The sequence below is a fragment of the Adelges cooleyi genome, unplaced genomic scaffold (assembly GCF_023614345.1).
Source record: "Adelges cooleyi isolate 19-005CV unplaced genomic scaffold, UGA_ACOO_1.1 ACOO_flye_CR_arks_rails_tigmint_CR_PRNA_191, whole genome shotgun sequence".
Taxonomy (NCBI): Eukaryota; Metazoa; Arthropoda; class Insecta; order Hemiptera; family Adelgidae; genus Adelges; species Adelges cooleyi.
Genome location: NW_026095851.1, coordinates 200,114 through 214,962, shown reverse-complemented (window position 1 = coordinate 214,962; position 14,849 = coordinate 200,114). Strand labels below are relative to the sequence as shown.

At 30.0% G+C, this 14,849-nt stretch overlaps 2 long non-coding RNA genes across 2 annotated transcripts; one reads left to right on the top strand and one right to left on the bottom strand.

The window, feature by feature from the left end:
• Nucleotides 1–1,460: 1,460 nt before the first annotated feature.
• Nucleotides 1,461–2,192, bottom strand: LOC126833153 (uncharacterized). Its single transcript, XR_007684897.1, has 3 exons — nucleotides 2,052–2,192; nucleotides 1,797–1,985; nucleotides 1,461–1,730 (listed from the first exon to the last, which is right to left on the bottom strand). It is a non-coding gene; the product is annotated as an uncharacterized LOC126833153 (long non-coding RNA).
• Nucleotides 2,193–11,552: 9,360 nt separating this feature from the next.
• LOC126833151 (uncharacterized) lies at nucleotides 11,553–12,660 on the top strand. The gene is made up of 3 exons (XR_007684894.1): nucleotides 11,553–11,784; nucleotides 11,850–12,051; nucleotides 12,161–12,660. It is a non-coding gene; the product is annotated as an uncharacterized LOC126833151 (long non-coding RNA).
• The last annotated feature ends 2,189 nt before the right edge of the window (nucleotides 12,661–14,849 follow it).

Below are 14,849 nucleotides of genomic sequence, written 5' to 3'. Positions count from 1 at the left end.
CTAATTTTGATTTTATGTATAATCAGTATTTTCTTATTTTTATTATTTTCTTCACTATTTAATATCTAGAAAATTAAAAGCTTAATAGATTTTAGTTGTTTAAAAAGAAAACCATTATTTGATATTTCCTTGTTTACTATACAAATTAAAGTATTGACATTATTAAACTATTATAACGGGTACGTTTTACTAAGATTATGTAAAAGTGGCAATATTAAATCAAAAATAGCCTTAGCTAAATTGTAGTATCTAAATTTAACAATTATTCTGTAATAAAACACATTTTTAAGGATTTAAATTTTATGGAATTTGTACGTGACAAGTTTGTCTGATTTTATACACATACATACATGTATACTATATTTATGTATGAATACAAATAATTATAAAATCAATTTTTTTTTTTTTTTTCAAGCTTAACGGGCCTTTAAGGCCCAACGCTGCCATCATGAGATGGTTTCTTGACGAATTTGCTTCCGGGACGGGTCGTCAATCCGTCGCCGGATTGATAAAATCAATTATACTAACTTATAATGCATAGTTGTTAAAAATAAAATTTGTTTACCTTTAATGATGCAAATAATGGTTAAAAGAATATTTGCTGTAATGCGTATGCGACAATTTTCCTACTTTAAAGAGTTAAAAACAATTTTTATTAATTTTTACTGTGTAGTTTACAAAATTTGAACATTGATAACACATAGTCAAACAATTGTGTTGATAAATTTCAACGACAAATATATAGTATAGTATAACATTTAAAGAACAATAATAATCTTTTGTCTGATAATATAAGTATTTAACTAATAAAATATTCATAAACTAATTATTAATACAACAATAAATTTAAAAATTACAAATGTTACTATTTTGAAAATATTCAATCAAAAATATTAAACAAAAACAATATCTATACATTTGAAATTGTTCAACTTCTATAATACTGATTTAAATTTTTTTCTTTTAACAATCGTTGGTAATTAAACAAATCTAACAAAATCAAAATTCAATAAATAAAATTAACTATAAGAATTATCTTAGGCAAGTTCAAAAAAATAATTTACTTGATTTACTGAATTCATTAAATACAAATTAATAGAATTACTACTTTTTTAAAGAGAGAATTATTGTATATTAATAAATTTGATATAAAATTTAACTGTGATAGCCAAATACCTGTGTCAGTTATAGCTAAAACTTTATGATAAAATATCCGTAATGTATGTCAGACACACAATATATGGGTTATATCATTGTAAGAAATAACTAAACTGAAAGCAGACATTTGAACTACCTTAGATAAGTTTAATCAAATAAAAATAATATACTTACATATTATTATAAATATTGGTATAATCAAGAAGCGGATTCCTTGTATGTAGTAGTATGAAATTCATACATTAATTACTGATATTTTTAAAAATAAATGAAACGGGTATATAAGTATTATCAACCCACATACACAAATACATGCATTAATAATTATTTTAAGTTAACACAACACACTTTTCATTCAAATTGCTTAGTGTTGATATTATACATTCACATGAAAAAATGTCACATTAGAAATAAATGTTTTATACTTATAATTTACACCTTGATATATAATTGTCTTGGGTCCGATTGGAAAGACATTTCCATAGCAATTGATATGTCATACTCAAAACCAATTTTACATGATAACATTGGTTTTTAAAAGATGAAATATTTTCAGTAAAAAAGCATTCAACCTAAATTAAAAAAGCTAATTGAAATCGTATTGAATTAAATTACCCATTAAACTCTAATAAACTTACCTATTAAATTAATGCTTTATATGTATAATTTACACCTTGATTTAAAATTGTAAGGTCTTCAGTCTTGGGTCCAATTGAAAAGACATTTCCATAGTAATTGGTATAGCCTATTCTCAACGCCATAGATATTTCTGACATGATAACATTGATTTTTAAATGATAAAAGATTTTCGGAAAAAAGCATTCAACCTAAAATAAAAAAGCTAATTGAATTTGTATTGTATTAAATTATCTATTAAACTTTAATACACTTACCTATTAAATTAATGGTGTGTCCAAGAATGTAACGTCAAAATAAAGTCGAGAGCAAATATTATCAATTGATATATTTATGCAAATATTTCAAAAACTATAAAATAACGAGTTATGACTTAACTACAATGAGCATGCTATCGTATTTACTATAAAGTAAAATGTAAATTTACTATCATTTTTTAATTAAGTTTGTAATTTCTCATTTCACTAATGGAAAATGTGTGAACTGTGAAGTTAAAATTTGTTAGCGACAGAGGTTATGTACAAATAATAAAATATATTATGGGTACTGGTCACTCGATTATTCCGTGGTAACTGATGCATAGTTTAGATACTAGATTGTTATCCGAGATAACCAGCTAATGACTAGCTCCAGCTAGATTAGGTTAAAGTGTAAAGTCCGTTATCTGTAACAGTCTACCTTTCGTCTAATAATGTGTGGTTATTTATTATATCTGATTATGATACGGAATGCGTTAACATCAAATTATTATTATATTTGATGTGATGACCGTCGTAATAAAACTACTTGTCTTTGTCGAATCGAATGAAATTATTAAGAAATATAGACAAAAATTCAAATCTTTACAAAGTCATAAACAGCGAACAAATGGATGAAAATTAAAAATTCAAACGCTAACATTTTATTAGATTTTTTGTCTTTATATTTATGGAATTTAAAACATATGTTCCCATTTGAAAAAACGAGGTTCGTACTTATTTAACGTATAAGGGTTGAAGATAAAATTTTTCTAAATATTGAAAAATGTAGCTAAATATGTACCTAAAATTTTAGGAAAAAAAAAATTCGCAAAATATTTATACTTTCAGAGAAAATGAGTGTCTTACGTTAGTTGGATCACCCTGTATATGTATATTGTTATTTCAATATAGGTTGAAATTTTAGAATTAATAATCTTGGCTACAGCCTACGAATGATAAAAAACAAGTTGTTGTTTTCAAATACTATGTAACCTTAATATTTTTTTTGTCTTATGTACAAAAACAATACTTAATCACGTATTTTTTCTACTTATTTTTTAGACTTTTAGATCTTTAAGAAGTCTATTCAAAATAATTATAAACTCTTAAACATTTCTGATATATATATATATATATTTATAGATTAATTATAGCCTAATATGTAATTTTTTTTAATTTCAGTAATTCAAAATTTGGGTCTTCCCTTAAACCAAATATTGGTTATCTGTCTTGATATCTACGTACCCACCATGCTTTGATCCATTACGCATTGACCCCACTGTACTGACCTACTTGGTGTACTTTGCACACCTTTATAGCTTTAAGTCCCTAAAAGAGGATTTCATTTCCTAACTAAGTCTATTTAAAATGATTATAACATATTCAACATTGCTGATAACCCATTTTATATATTTAATCTTTAAGTTTAACACCTTATTTATAATGTACGAAATTAATACATTTGAAATTCAAGTAGTATATTATATGATAGGATTATTAAAGTTTTTATTTTACTAATAACCATCGATAATGACAATAACATTTTTAATTTTCGTAATAACACCTTAGATTTGAACACAAAGTTGTAGTAGGTACAATTATTTATCTACACCAGACGGTGTAAAAAAGGTCATATAATGACGTGTACACTATGACTCATTTTTTCATGTTTCAAATAGACATTTGGTTCCTTGGCTATTTCTGAGAACATTCATTTAATTAATAATTATTCAAATTAAGTAACAGTAAGTAAATTGCCATTAAATGTACAAGTATTAAGAACTTGTTTTTTTAATACACGAATTGTAAAATTAACAGTTAGTGCTACAAGTTGTAAGTGAGTACAGTAGAAAACAATTTCCAGACTGTAAAAAAGAAACTTTATTAAAATAATAGTTATAATGTATTTGGAGACTTTAACAATATTTTTCACTTATAAACAGACAGTTCGTAGTCATTAATATACGTAATTGACAAAATAAGGACATTTTTGAAATGCTTACAATATTTCTTAAGTGCAATGTGAAGTCCCAAAAATTTTAATTCTATGGCTAAAAACTAATATCTTTTGAAAAAACAGTTTCACCCGATTTCAGACAATTATGCATGAATTATTATTTTTAGTTATTGGAAAAAAATGAGGGAGGGGGTCGCGCAAAAAAATTGCATTATCGCATATAAGCATTTTATGAAATTACACTTGTGCATATAAGTATCAAGTATATTCATCATAAAATATATATTTATAATTTTATAGAATAAATCAGTAAAGCTAAATCAGATCTTTTGGTATCGCTTTTATAAAATGTGTACTAGAAGCTAATATTTTTTTTTAAATTGATAGAATCTTTTTTAGAGAAGCTTCTCATTTTTTTTTAGTTTCATATGAAAACATGTTATTATTTGAACAATACACGTGTAAAAAAACTGAAAAATTACAATTATTTTGAAAGTGAATTAATGCAGGGCTCAACCGATAAAATAATAAATACATTTTCCTACAATATACCTATAGTTATAAGGAATTGGTGTAAAATAATATTTTATAAAATAAAACACAATTTTTTTCATACAATTTATGGGTTGGAAAAGTAATCTTAGAAGATAAGTCTAACATATACGATTACGGCACTCAAAAAAGAAAAAGTAACACATATGTTATTTAAAAACATATTATATACTTATTTATATGCTGGCAAATACTCTAAATATAGGTACATATGTATTAAAAACGGCTTGTTTATATCGTAACTGTTATTATTGATGTTAATATTACATTTGTATCTCCGCACCATTTCAGTGTAAAACAACATATTTCTCCGAACCGTTTTTTCTAATTTTTCCTGTTTCGAAGGATTTCTAACAACTAATACAATATGTATAAATTGTATTATACGGTTTTTGTGTTGATGATCGTTGTGTTGATTGGAACAATGAGCCAATCAGGACTACATCAAGTCATTTGGAATTTGACGATGGACAGCCGCCATTTGCACTGCAGTATAGATATAATTTCCTACCCGGGTATTGACATGGTGTTGCCTGAAGTCGAAAACCTTGACGGAACTTCACTTATTGAATTTGGAAATCCAAATTTGTCGATCCTGCAGGTCGACAAACAGGTAATAAACTTCTCATAGAAATTTAAATATTTTGCGCTTAAAAGTTTTTCCGAAATCTATTAAAATATAAAATACCTCTCTCAAAAAGTTATATAAGGAAGAACAAGTCAATTGGAATTTGACGATGGACAGCCGCCATTTGCACTGCAGTGTAGATATGATTTCCTACCCGGGTTATGGCATGGTGTTGCCCGAAGTCAAAAACCTTGACAGAACTTCACTTATTGAATTTGGAAATCCAAATTTGTCGATCCTGCAGGTCGACACACAGGTAATAAACTTCTCATAGAAATTTAAATATTTTGCGCTTAAAAGTTTTTCCGAAATCTATTAAAATATAAAATACCTCTCTCAAAAAGTTATATAAGGAAGAACAAGTCAATTGGAATTTGACGATGGACAGCCGCCATTTGCACTGCAGTGTAGATATGATTTCCTACCCGGGTTATGGCATGGTGTTGCCCGAAGTCAAAAACCTTGACAGAACTTCACTTATTGAATTTGGAAAACCAAATTTGCCGATCCTGCAGGTCGACACACAGGTAATAAACTTCTCATAGAAATTTACATATTATTTTGTTTTTAACAGTTATATACCTACCCCACCGACCAGAACTTGTAAGTTTAAAATTAATTGTTGAATTTAACTCTATCGCTGTATTCTTCAAATGTATTTAACAGGTTGTTGGAATGACCTTTCTGACTGGCATCCGAGAAATGGGCATAGGCCTATTCGCAAAGGTGTGTTACGGAGTTGTGGTCAGTGCAGTAGCTATTGTGCTGATTTTTGCTAGTATTGTCATACTGGTACTCTTACTTACGGCTATTGCACCGTGGCTACTTGTATTGACTTCTTATGCACTGTTGCTGAAACTTCTGACTATCATGGTATTTCTGCCGATGTTTCTAGTATGGATAATCGTCAGTGTCATTGTAATTTATATTGTTATTCATTTGAAACGTTCACATATCATATAATGTTATCATACATTAACAATTTTCACATAACTTATATTATTATTGTATAAACTAATTGTATATACTCCAAGCAGCTGTACGCCACAGCCATGGTGCGTAACCCGTCTTATGCCAACTTGGAACACAAACTACATAATATTGTAAAATAATATGATTTTGTATTTCACAAGTTTACTGGTTCATTTTTTTATGCAAATATATTTTGTAGAAATATCGCATGTTATCGGATCGTTTTTATTAATACCGTCATACAACAGAACATATGTAGTGAAGCTATTTTTAGATACCGTCGACAATTACTTTTAGCTTTAACTCAATACTTTTACTGACATTTGAAAAATACAACGCTTTTACATTCGTCCCGCTTAACCCTACCTGTACCACGTGGTGGCGGTTAGGTTAGTATTAATACCGTACATTAAAAAACATCTTGCCCTGTTTATATTAAAGATTTGAGTAGAAAACAACTCTATGCAAACGAAACTCGATTTGTAACAACAACTTTTTAAATCGTTGTTTACCCAAAGTAATTGCTTTTGCAGTGTGGGTCACAATATTCTTTCAGCTGTGCGGTAGTACGCGACGACCCATGATCTTAAGATTGTCTTAAGATACGTCATAGTAATATTATTATTATAAGGAAATATTGTTTAGAGGATTTTATGCTACCATCGCCGACACGACGACGACATGGTGTTTTTTTTTCATGTCCTGATCGATTTTTTAAAAACAAATCGTTGTATACGTTAACTCGTCACCGGTCTTGTGCAAGTACTTTTGGAAATATATACACACAAGGTTAGGTTAAGTAGGTTAGGTTAGGTTAGGTTTACATACAAGTCTGCGCGGGGAGGCCGTAAAGTCACGGAAAATATTGTCACGGGCCGTACGAATTCGGAATCTAAAAAATAAAATATTATCATTTTTATTGAAACTAATTTTTCATTTAATAAATGATTAATATTATAATATCTGAAGCACTGAATAAAAATAGCAAAAATAAGAACAATACATTTTTTAATTTATATTGAAATTCAACATCAACATTTAATTTATTATTTTATAATTTATAGAAGTATAATATAAGTATTCGCTCCACTCTAAAAAAGTTAAAACTATAGATTTTGCTATATTTTTTAAAATTAATACTACATAATGAATAATAAAATTATTTTAAAATTTTTAATTATGATCATTTAGTAGGATGAACTGTTGGTTAGCCATCTAAAAAAAAATCAATTTATGGATTTAAATATATGGATCAAAAAAATATGAATGTATTATTAACTTATCTATTAAATATGTCACGACACCATGGCCGGCGTAGCCGGGCACCCCCCTCAGAACCGCTGTGTACTGACATATAACATACTACGTTTGAACAAATTTTGTTTCACAAAGGTAAACCATAACAGACATTTAGCCGACTAACCTCTAGACATCTTTATCTGTATCTCTAGTTTTAAAAATAATAGTTGTCTCAAAAGTCCGGGGGAATGTAAATATACTCTGTACTTATATGTACAATTAGTCCCATGAAATAGTACAAACAAGTCGTAGTTCGTACATTTATGTTGTCACAACTTTTGTGTAAAGCGTATACCATAGGTTATATATAAGTCTATAAGTTAAGTTTATATATGTTAAAATAGAAAGTATTCCAAAAAATAAAAAGCGATTAGCCAAAATGAAAAAAAAATAAAGGATATATTAAATCACTCCTCAAATGGAAAAATTGTTCAAACTCGGTAATTTTAAACAAATATCAATTACTATTATTTTTAACTATAACTTGACTTCTATTATAGGTACATTCACCTTTAAGAAATTAATAGTTTTTTGCATTTCACTGTTTTGGGTGTAATTTTTGGGCTTTAAACCTGACAATTAACCGAGGCGATTTTGAATTTAGATTCTATTATTTTAATGTTATAGGCCCTATAATATAGGGTAATGATACTGCCGAATTATTTACGGCGATAATAAGTCCGAAAATAATGTCACTGAACGTGTTTTAGCTGACACTTCTGTGCCGGATGCACTGTATCGGAAAAACGACAAAAGGTCGCCCGACAAAACGCCGCCGGACAAAAAATCGACAAAACGCCGCCGGACAAATCGCCGCCCCTAAAAAAACCGCCTCTCAGTAATGCCAACACTAACAATACTTGTATACAATATACGATTATTAATGGTGTTAGTTGTGCTGCCAGCATGACATATTATTAAGGAGTAATTATTAGCTAACGACTCAAACGAGGCTGTTTTTAAAAAATATTTCCAGATGGCATTTTGAAAGAGACAAAAAGTCCGAACGTATATTTTTCACCACCAAAAAAACGATATTTTATTATCTCTAGAAAACTGTTTACCTATTATTGAACTGTTATCTTTGTTTATTTTATAAATACGTGTAGGTATCACCTATAATCTATATATTTTTTAGTACGTATTGCAAAGTGTATAGGTACAAAATGGAAGTTAATGTTTTAAAGTTGCCGCGCCGGTTGAATTACCTGCCAAATATACCTTCTTAGGGACGAAAGTATACGCAGCCCTGTTTTACTTCGTATATTTGTTATTCTTTATTAGTATTAAGTAAAATTATATTATTATTTATTAAAAAATGGTCTTAACAATGGCGGTTCTAAAAAAAAATATGAAATAACATTTAACCACTTTTTGTATCCATTGCATTTTTTTTTATAAATATATTCATTTAAAAGTATTCTTATTTTTGCGTATATATTAGTTTTAAAATTTTAACATAAGAACATTGAGAAAATTAAAAAGTAAGGGGAAAAAATGACTAATTAGTTCTTGTGCGTGTACATTTTGTTTTTGTAAAGTCAGTCGGCCGAATGGATTTGGGAACAATGACCTCGCTACACCCTTGGCCAGAAATTAAGTTAATTTGTTGTGTGTGAATTTTATTCACAATTGTATTTTGTTTAGTTAACTGTTTGTTGCACCGGTGAGGCAATTCTAGTTTAAGTACTAATGATAACCGAAAAAGGAACTTTTTTAAATTATTAAAGTTTTCAAATTATCAACATTATACATACATTACACAATTGACACTACAGTAACTCTTTGGTATACTAGGCAACCCCATTCATCCCTTTTGAGCTACTGTATACACCATTACACTTCCTTTGCTTTACAGCGTAATCGTTAAAGCTGATAGAATTAAATTCCGATAGTAAATTTACAGTAGTACAGTGGATATAAAAAGTAATATAATATATTTTATTTATTTTGTAAAATATTTCAAGATTATCCTATTATACAAAGAATTATTTTATTGGGAGGCTATAAAAAAGCCGAAAATATTTTAGCCGAAAGTATTTGGTCCGACCATAATTTTACCGAAAATTATTATAGCTGAAAAACATTAACGCCGAAAATAATAGTTCCGAAAATATTTTCATCGAACAATTTTGCCGCCCAGTGCCGATCCACCGGTGACCGGCCACCGCGTCCGCGGTATGTTTATTCTTCTACCTGCAGTGGTACCGTACGGTGACTTGCTTATTCTGGTTTTTTTTTAATTATTTATTTATTTTTTTTTTAATATTTTTATATTTATTAGTTGGGAAAAATTTAATATATTTTTATTCACTCGACTAATCTGTTTTTTCCCTAGTTCGAGCGCATAAAAGATACAATACGTCAATACAAATAATTTGATACCAAAATCTAATTTTCAAAAAAAAATTTACATTGATCTTTTTTCCCGCAGCCCTTTATATTAATATTTATACTATACTATTTATATTCGTTGATAGGCATAATATTTGATTTTTACGAGTATGAATGTTCATTTAAAAAAAAACTCATTTATCATTATACAACACTTCCAAAATTATATGGAGTCGATTCTGGGTCCTCTATATTGATGTCTTGTTCCCTGAGGATTCGGGAGATGTAGTCACTTTTTGATCTGCTAATACCTTCAATATTGATTTGGCAAATGCGTAGGGTAGACCCTAGCTTTCTTAGGTGGCCTGAGAATCTTTCGATTCGATTGTGTTCGGTTTGGTTGCATATTATCAGGCCAGGAGAACGTTATAAATGATAGTTTGGCCACTGAGTTAATAGATCTTTAGCCGTTCGTCTTGAGAAGATGAACGTTGCCCAGGGGGTACCACGAGGAGGCGATCTATCACAATCCCCTATTTTTACAATTTACAATATTTACGCTATTTACACTTATTATTTACAGAATTAATTTTATATACAAAATAATATTTACACAATATGATGTTAGTCAAAAATTCTGACAATCATATAGATGTCAGAATTGCAAATGGGACAACGCCCTCTGCCCCTCACATCCTCACCGCAATCGTGACATAAACATTTGTGCCCACACGGAATGCAAGCATGTGTGTTAGTGGCTGCCAAGCAAATGCCACAACTGTTTATTTGTCGCGGTGTTATATCCTCATTTAAATTAGCCGAAACGAATGGAATATTATCTTGCTCCCTTCTCAAACGTTGTCTTTCCATTTGTCCGATAAACGCGAGAACTTCGTCGTCGTCCTCGGGTATGTGATAGTCATCATTAACTATTAACACAAATAAATAAAAATATAAACGGATTATCAACAATAATATTAATGGTCATAAAAATTATTATTAATATGATATGGACAAAATATATTTTTACAAGGTATCCTTTTTTATTATTTAGGTGTACGAGTCATTTTATTAGTTTTTTTTTTAAATTTAAATATTGCATGTTTAATATTTCCTTTTTCTTATATATAATATAATGTATTGCCATTAAGAAATATGTTGTATACTATTATAATTGTTAACAAATTGTTTTTAATATTTCTGTTCAGAGCCTTACTGAGAAGAATGGCGTTATTATCTTGGACAGCTTGAACAGCCGGAGCAGCCTCAACAACAAAAGCAGCCTCAACTACAGGAGCAGCCTCAACTACAGGATCGGCAGCTTCAACAACGGGAGCATTTTGCTCCTCACCATCTCCCAATTCTAAATTTTAAGTTAAAATAAAACAACTTTATTTATAACCTGTTATATTCCTTATTAAAAAAATTTAGTTATTAAGGTTTTATTTTTAATTGTAGCGTAACGGCCATGAAGGCCCAACGTGCAATCATGAGATGATTTCTTGATGAATTCGCTATCCGGGACGGATCGTCAGTCCGTCGCCTGTGAGGAGGATGGTATTTTACCGGACGGTTGCTCGCCTGGCAGTCTTTATTTAGTACTATTGTCGGTATACCTATGTTATAGGCCAAGTGGCCTGTGTAGGAGAGAAATTCCTTAACAGTAAGGCAGCCTTGCTCCAGCCTTTCAGTCGCCGCTCTTATGTTCTGTCCTGCTGCACATATAGTGGACGACGTAGCCTTAATGTGGGGCGCTCCAACTGCTGTTGATATTTTTGGTTATAAATACCCTCAATTTTCAGGAGTACCTCTGTAATTAAAAAAAAAAAAATTATTTCTATAACTAATTAACTATTTTGTAGCAAGTATTTCGATTTACTTGTAAAATTCCAAATTCCCGGTCTTTGTTGTATTCATTTGTTGGTTTAAAATTCTGTGAAAGACCTCCTGATCATTGTTTGTCCTCCTGGCCTGTCCGTAACGCTAAATTCTGCGCACCGGTTCCTATAGTAAGTATTATACAATGAGATAATAAAAGAAAATTTTTTGTAAAAAATAATATTTTTTTGCTTAGTTTTTTTTAACCCCAGAGCATTTCATATACATAAAAATAAATTCAGTATTTTGGAGTCGAGAGCGTTTTAAAAGTTTATAGCTGTGATTGCCGGAGAGATGGCGGCTTCTTTTAACCAAACGATTTTTTGCCCGGCAACAGTGAGTGCCAAACACACTAATGCCTTACCCACTCTGCCATTTCCTCTCCACTATGTACAAAGGTAAATTAATTATTTTTTAAATAACTATTTTCTCATTTTTGAGGATATATTAGGTATTTTTTGTAATAATTAACTATTTATTATTATCAAGCATCTTTATTTCATATAGATGTACGCATTTCACTTTTATGTTAGTATTGAGAGAAAATCAAACAAAATCAAATTGTTTTTTTCTTTTGTTAGTATTACAACTGGGGGAGGGGGAGGCTTCTGTACAATAATTATGAATCTTATTAATTTAGGTAAATTTAATGAATATTATATCCATAATAATACAAAGTGATTTGAAAAACTGTTTTCTAAGGTTTGCAGTACTAAACACTTACGGTTCATCCACTGGTTCTCGAAGTAATTAATATATCGACGAGCTATTTGTTCGTTTACCGCGTGACTTCTCTCTTCTTTGATCAGGTTAAAACCCTCGGCTATGTGCTCGACCGGTAAAAGGGCCAGAGCCTTCGACATGCGGAACATGTTATGCAATGCCAAGTCGTTACGATATTCACGTCGCCGCATGCCAAACTCTTTACCTTTTTTCTAAAGTGCCTAAAAATTACCATAAACATTTTAAAATGGCAACACACGATGCTATATTTTATAGCACCGGAAATGATGACAGAATTATTAAAAACATTTTTCATACTTGCACCATGTGGAACCAACAGCGCTGCAGGTTGGCAGCTGGCAGAGTATTCCTCAGTGCATTGGTTAATGCGGTTTCATAGTCAGTAATGATGTTTGCTGCTTGAATACCGCCTGGAATAAGATCCCTTACGTATTCAAGCACGCACCGGTACGCGATCTCGGTCTTCCTTGTCATCAACACAAATGCAACCGGAAAAGCCTAAGTAAACGTATAAATAAAAATGTTAATCGTAAACTCATAAAAATCGTTTTTTAAATTTATTATATATTTTCTATTACCTGATCCATGTAAATGGCCATAATAATTAAAACTTGTTCAGTTTGAGGCTGAATAGGCCTCGATTTGAACGTGCCATCTACATGTAATTCATGTGAACTGCCTAATAAACTAAAATTACATTTAAGCTATAATATTGTCTATAAAAAAAATCATCTAGGTAAGCAATTATATATTCTAATTTGTGAAGATTGGTATTAAAACTATTTGCTATTGGACTGATATTAAATATGCTGCTGTACTTGTCCACAAAATATTACAAGCAGCTATCTAAGCGTACAGTAGTGTGCTAGGCCAAGTTTCAGTAATGCCAGTTTATCTTTAAACGAACCAATTCACCCAGTTTTTCTAACTCACATGTCTCTAATTCCTCTTAGATAAGCTTTTGAAATGTAAATATCACTACTTTGATATTTAGTCTTGGAACTTAACCAATTTTCTCTGTTAGGTTTTTGTTGGAGATAATTCATAATAGTTAATTGAAAGAAATTATTTTATACAAATTTTAATCGTTTTTCTTTAAAATAAGTTATATATTTTTTTTAAATACTTAAGAAATATGTTTTTGGGATCAAAGGCAATGTTTTCGTTGTAACACATATTTTTTCATTGTTAATTAAATGATTACTTCATCATTGCAGGCGAAATGAAAACCACTGCTTCGCCAGCTTCTACACCTCCATCTATGTAGCCCCTATACAACTCCTCGTTGCTAGACGTTAAAAATAGATGACGGTACCTCGGGTCGGACAAATTGCCCGCATATCCCAAGAGAGTCTGGGGTATCGATGGCTGAGTCTCGGCCCTGGCCCGTTCCATAGTTCGCAAGAAGCTGGTGTACGTCAATTGAGTGTTAACATGGTTTAATCTAAGTTTAGAATATGTAAGTCTTGAACTACTAAATAATTATGCTTATGCTGAGGTGATTGATTTGAGAACTTAATTTTAATATTAAGTGTTCTTATATTTAAAAACGGTAGGACTTTCATTAAGTATTAAATACCTTCTGTTCAATAATAATAAAACAAATTTTGTTTTATTATTATTGAACAGAAAGGCTTACGAAATACGTTTATAGGTATACAGTTATTTAGTGTTCTATGAAAATATACTAATAAGATGTATAAAATAACTTTTTAATATGCATTTTAATGACCACAAGCGTTTGCGGGCTTCAATTACAGGGGAGGCAATATATAATGTTATTTTTAAATGTAGTGACATCGGCCCAGTGCAACAATGAATACATGCATGTACGTTCGGTTGCCTATCTCTTTTAGTTACATAGTTACATACAAACATACATACATACAAGTGAAGCTAATATAAGCGTGTTAAAAAAACCTTGTCTTTTTAGTAGTTTGTAAATAATTAATAATGGTAGTTTAAAACACTTACAACATGCTTAAATTAACCTACTTCTATTAAATTAAGAGGAATATACGGACATTTTTAAATGAACGTAGTTTACAGCATGACTTAGTTTTTAAAAGTGTACTAAGACGTACACCTATTTTATCAATTTACTGATTCAACATATACTTAAATTATAATTAACTACGCAATTATTTACGCCTATTTAGGTTAAACAATTTTTTACGCTCGCTAGATTTTTTAATTACAAATATATATTATGTAAATAACTTATGGATAAACCAAACGATCACAGATCACTATGCAATAAAATAGGTTGAAGTGAGGCAGCTCAGCTGCCACAGTTGCCTCCGCCTGTGTTTGTGAGACATCAAGTTTTAAATACAATTAATCAGCTCAGTTTAAATAATGTAATAAATAATGCCGTCATTGATATTAATTTTTAAATTATTATTAAAGGTAGGTATTACTGTGTTATTTCTTCATCATAAATGACTTTAAG